The 6,095-nt window shown below is 34.2% G+C and overlaps 1 long non-coding RNA gene across 1 annotated transcript; it reads right to left on the reverse strand.

Moving 5' to 3' along the window:
- Nucleotides 1-4,073: 4,073 nt before the first annotated feature.
- Nucleotides 4,074-5,848, reverse strand: LOC132270913 (uncharacterized). The gene is made up of 2 exons (XR_009469600.1): nt 4,756-5,848; nt 4,074-4,331 (listed from the first exon to the last, which is right to left on the reverse strand). It is a non-coding gene; the product is annotated as an uncharacterized LOC132270913 (long non-coding RNA).
- Between the last annotated feature and the right edge of the window lie 247 nt (nt 5,849-6,095).

Consider the following 6,095-nt stretch of genomic DNA (forward strand, 5'->3'; position numbering starts at 1 on the left):
TGAATTTACTTCTTTATATTAGAACAATTTGGTGATCTCTCTTTTTCTTTTAGACTCTTACCTTTTATAGTATCATCCATTTTCTAAAGATCAACGGATAGGATAAATTATTATAATTGATGGTTAAAATTTAGTCTCTAGAATAGTCCTCTAAATTATCACATATTCACAACTCTATATAATTCTCAACTTTTCTAAAATTTCTTTACTCAATATATTAGTAAACTTTAGAGAATCCTCCAATATTCTATAATTATCAATAAATAGTGACCACTTATGCAATTTATGTCTTGAACTAAATTCCTGTCATCGTAGCTGCATATTGACATTGGATTACTTACCTCACCATTAATTTAGTAGGCAATACAGATTTATCTAGATTCAATGAAATTGAAAAAAAAAAAAAAAAAACATAAACTCACTGTAGCCAACGGACCGCATAGCGATCCTAAGTTGGCACGAGGACCAAAACAACTAGTGAAAGCTTAAGTTTAAGTAATTGTTTGTGCATAGGAGAGCAGATAATGTTAACAGCAACAATAAACAAATATTCCTTATATATGATAGCAAACAGAGGAGGATATTCAAATTTTCCTTTACATGTCACTAAGTTGGTCTTCTTTGCAACTTATATAGGTCCAACATATACGTACATTGTGTATTACACCGAACAAATTGTTAAATCAGGGATGAATATTACTACTTGCTAGCTACATGAAAAGTAACCATATATCATTGAATTTTTATATCTACTCCTTTGAATTGAGGAGAAGGAATGAATTGAAAAAAGGGTCAATACATTGGGGCAGATCCTCATGGTCACATAAACATTCACATTCGTAACAAAAAGCAAGTTGAGCAAAGGCACCAATTCAGTGCTAAATTTTCTTCAATTTCAAATTTGTACTAAATATTATTCAATGTACCCATTCGGTACTCCCAAACATAACATATGTCAATTGTACCAAACCTTAAAACTGCCGAGACTAGAGCTGCCAAAACATTCTCCTATTCAAGTGTACAAAATACAACCATATTTGGTGAAGAAAATATTCCTCTTTTATGGGAACTTGATTTATTCCCACAACCTGCAGAGAGAAGGGATCTTCCCAGATCTGAAGTCCAAAACAAAGTTGAAGGAAATGTATAATACCTTTTTCCCCCGGAAATTAAAAAATGCACGAATATGCAGAAACAGATTAAGCAAATATAAAGGTTCACTTATTTGGATTAAGAAAAGAAAAAAAAAAAAAAAAACTGCAGCTTTCTGTTGCACAATTGGATACATAAAAGAAAATAATCAGATCTCCATAATTTTCATGTAGGGGCAGCTTCCAAACATATATACCACACATATGGAGAGAAAAGTTGGCAAGTGATGTAAAGCAGAAAAAGAGAGGAGGAACAAAATCTGGTGAGAACCACAAGTGTCCATGAAGTAAAAAGAAGCATTATTTGTAGTCGTACACTTAGTTACACTGAAGTACAGACATGCCTGAGTCATGGTGGTTCCAGTACACCACAACTTCACAGAGGTCAGAGAAACCACTCAAATATTCCCCAACACTCGAACATTGAACTCCAAATAACACAGATTACAACATTATTCCACAGCTTCGTGACAGACAGTACTGCTCAACCCAATACTGCTAATCTTTGTGTATTGCACGCAGATTAATTAATTAAGCAGTTGCAACAGTTCCAAGATGGTTTTATATATATTTAAGACATTAAAATAAAACTTCAAATTCTATAGAAATGTTTTAAGACTTTAATTCTAAGTATACATATATGCATACACAGTGCTGAAGGTTTTGAGAATCAAAAGAAGATAAAAATAAGCCATTAATTGCCGCTGCAGCGTCATCAAGATTCTCATATATATCAAAGGGATATTGGGAGTGAAGAGAAGGGACCGCAAAAGGTATTATCACTACCACAACCACTCCCACATGAAGCCCTAGAAAAGTTATGTGAATCTTGATGATGCTCCATCCGCAAGAAACTGCCGGTGTTTTGACATTGATCTTTACTCATCATCATCATCATTCCATGCAAAGGAGAAGGAAGACTGAAGGCATTCCCACCGAAACCCTAACCCTAAAGGACATTTGAAAAGTAAAGGGAAAGGCAAAGCAAAGAAAGGACATAATTAAATAAAGCTTCAAACTCATTATTGAGGAATGTACAATAACTAGCTACCTCCGGGATTTTATTTATGTTTATAATATATGTTGTTTCATTGCTGTCATGATGTGTTTGTTTTTACATAAGACGAAGAATGGGTAATATGTTTGAGTATTATTAAACAAGTGTTCAAAATGTGTCGATATGAAGTGTTCAAAATAATAAATATTATTTTTAAATTGTGGACAGCATGAAGCATGGGACACTTGCCATACAATGGCCATAGTGTGGGACACTTGTTCAGGGCACGACGGCCAAGGTGTGGAACATTTGTTTAGGAGTGTCTAACACAGACGCAACACCTTTTTAAAAGTGTTTGTGCTTGTTATATATGGTGCTCCCATATTTATTATCCATCATAATCCTAGGTACCAAATTTCCCAAAATCTTTTAAATTCTTACCGACTCAACTATTTTCCAATGTTGTTGAAAGAATGATGTGGAGGGAAAATATTTTCCCACCAATAATAAACTGACATATCAGCACGAGGGTGCCACCAAAGATTATATTGACTGTTCAACATTCAACTTGGGCTCAAGCCCGAGTATTTCTCAGTTTTTCACCAAAAAGCTTTTCTCCAAGCTATTGTTGAAGACAATGTGCCATGGATGGTAGACTGATGAAGCCTGAGCGAGCTTGTACTCGTTTGATTTGATGCTCCTTTAATCTCTTTTTTAATGGTGGAATTATTAGGGTGGAAGTGAAATACAAATGTGCACAGAGCATATTTTGAACCATTTTTTTGAACTACTATTGTTTTGGACCATTTTTTTGAACTACTGTTGTTTTGGACCATTGGAATCATAGCAGGTCTCACAACGGCCACTTACTAAACCTTTAGATGAATGATGACATTTTTACATTGGAGAGAACTGAGTTAAAAATTGTGAATCCGTGGTGGAACTTACTGTGTCTAACAGTATAAAATAAAATAAAGAAGGAAAACAGTATAAAATAAAATAAAGAAGGCAAATTACATTTGTTGTGACTGGCAACACTCACGCCTCCACGTGAGGCCCACTACTTATGGTGGACCTACCTGAGGACTGAGTGTTGCCACGGTAGGACGTCAAATAACAAAGTTAAAAACACTAACCAAAGTCTTTGTGAATGTGATTTTCTCTAATAAAATGGTACAATTGTCCTTTGAGGAAAAAAAACCATCAATGACATCTTAAACTTACATGATGGACAATGGCTTTTTTTGCACATACCTAACAATTGTAGCCTCTCCAAAGCATTCTCATAGTTGACCTCTCACTTGTTCTTTGAGTGCTTTTTATGTATGTGGAATCTACAAAAGCTCTCTCTCAGAGTGGTCATCCCATCATTGGAAACCAAGCAACATTAACAATGACATCAACAACAGGCATACCATATAAGGTGCCAGTGACTCAATGTCATACCATATAAGGTGCCAGTGACTCAATGTCGTCCCAATAATCCATAAGCACATCCTAGTTGCTTATTGACATTCCCAATAATACAGATTTATTCTGATTCAATGCAACTGAAAAGAAAAAAAAAATAAAAATAAAATATAATTATAAGGTCTGAACCTAGCTTGAATATAAAGCCAAGATTAAAAGGTCTGAACCTATTCATTTTTTTTTTGTTTTGGGTAAATAATATTCAAAATTTTATAATACATATAAAATGACAACTTTCATTTCCTTCATGTAATAGCATGAAAAACGTGTACATGATATTAAGGAACAACTAATTCTGAGATCCACATGTGCAGTTGTTAACCAAACTGTATAGACATTCATTCACAAATATGTCACTAAGTTTGTCTTCTCAGCACCTTATACAGCTCCAACATACATTGTTTATGACAAAGAAAAAATTGTTAAATCAATGATGAATATAACTACTGGCTACATGAAAAATAACAGTCATTGAAATTATATATCTAGTGACTTGATCCAAGCATGAGAAGTAAAGGAATGAATTTCAAAAAACAAGTTAAGCAAAGCATAAAAATACAGTAAAGGACAATTTTACCAAACCCTAAGACTGCCAAAACCAAAACCAGAGCAGCAAAAACATTCCCCTTCAAGTGCACACATACACACAGCCATATTCGGTGAAGAAAATTTCCATCTTTTATGTGAACTTGAAGATTCAATCTGCCCAAAATCTGCAAAAAGAAAAAAAGAAAAAGCCATTAAAGGGATTTTCCCAGATCTGAAGTCCAAAACAAAGTTAAAGTTAAGGAACAGTATGTTTCTGTTCAGAAATTATGAAACGTATGTGTTAAAAACAGAAACCGAACCAAATCTAAATTTCACTCATTTGGATTAAGGAAAAAAAAAAAAAAAAAAAAAAAAACAGCTTTTTGCGGCACATTTGGATACAGAAAAGAGAACAAGCAGATCTCAGTAAGATTACGTGTGCAGCTTCTTATACACTAAGTTTGTATGTGATCTAAAAGCTGAGATGGACTGATAAAGAGATCAATCTAAGTGGAGAGAGAGAGAGAGAGAGAGAGGAGGAACAAAATCTGAGAACCACAAGTGTCCATAGAGTAAAAGGAACCATTATATCTAATCGTACAGACATACCTGAGTCACGATGGTAGTAGTCCAGCAGATCGAACTACACAAAGGTAAAGTGAAGTGACTCAAATCCCTCAACAATGAAAAATAAAACTTAAGGTAACAAAGATTACACCAATATTATTCCAGAGGTTCGTCAACCACATTGCTCAACCAAAACCTAGTACATACAACATGGATAATCCATATATACAAAATAACAACCATTTATAAATTTAGAACAGACAGATTAAGAAGTTGCGATGACTATTTAAAAAAAAAAAAAAACCGCAATATTATACTATTCATATATGATTTAAAACAAAGAACATAGTATACATACATAAAAGTATGTGTGTGTGTGTATATATATATAGTTGGAATGTTTTAAGTTTTGAGATGAGAAGAAGATTAAAAAAAGCCATTAATTGCCGCTGCAGCATCATCAGGATTCCCATATCAAAGGGCTATTGGGAGCGAAGAGAAGGGACCACAAAAGGCCATTATCAATACCACAACCACCCCACATGAAACCCTAGAAAAGTTATGTGAATCTTGATGATGCTCCATCCGCAACAAACGGCTGATGTCTTGACACTGATATATGCTCATATCATCATCACTCACTCCATGCAAAAGAGAAGAAAAGAGAAAGAAGACTCAAGGCACTCCAACGAAAACCCTAACCCTAAAGAACATTTATGAAAAGCAAAGGGAAAAAGCAAAGCAAAGGACATAAAAAAAAATTAATAACAAATAAAAAAAAATAAAAAAAGTTTCAAACCTAAGTCCAACTTTGTCACAAAAAAAAAAAAAAAATAGCAATCAAACAATCTGTGTATACTGTATACACAGAGGACCAAAGGAAAAGTCTTAGATTGAAGAAAGAGAGAAGAACTTATGACTTCTGAGGATTGAATTGAAGCTAGGGGTTTATTGGGGGTATAAATATACAAAGTAGACAGAGAGAGAGGATAAGTAATGAATCGAGATATGAGGATTGGTTGGTGGAGAGAGAGAGATGGTTATGTTGCACCCACAACAGTTAGCCATCACAATCCTAGGCACCAAATTTACCAAAATCTTTAATTCTTACTGATTCAACTCTTTTTCCATATATATATGTCAAGAGAATAATAGTAGCATCACATAAATGGGAAACAAACTTAGCCATTAATGGTGGCGCTTATGTTTGGAGGATATATTCATTGCGTCCTCAACGAGTATTGCAAGTGTGCCAGAATTAATTGTCAGGGCCTTGACCCACTGCAGGTTTTACCTCTCCTAGGGTTTTCTTATTTCCCTTTTTTGGCTCCTTTTAAGCTCTTTTTTTCTGATTGAAAGTTACCAAAATTTTGGTCATTTTT

This window comes from Cornus florida, unplaced genomic scaffold, assembly GCF_030987335.1.
Source record: "Cornus florida cultivar Cherokee Brave unplaced genomic scaffold, ASM3098733v1 CherokeeBrave_3.0.0_Hap2_Chr08, whole genome shotgun sequence".
NCBI lineage: Eukaryota > Viridiplantae > Streptophyta > Magnoliopsida > Cornales > Cornaceae > Cornus > Cornus florida.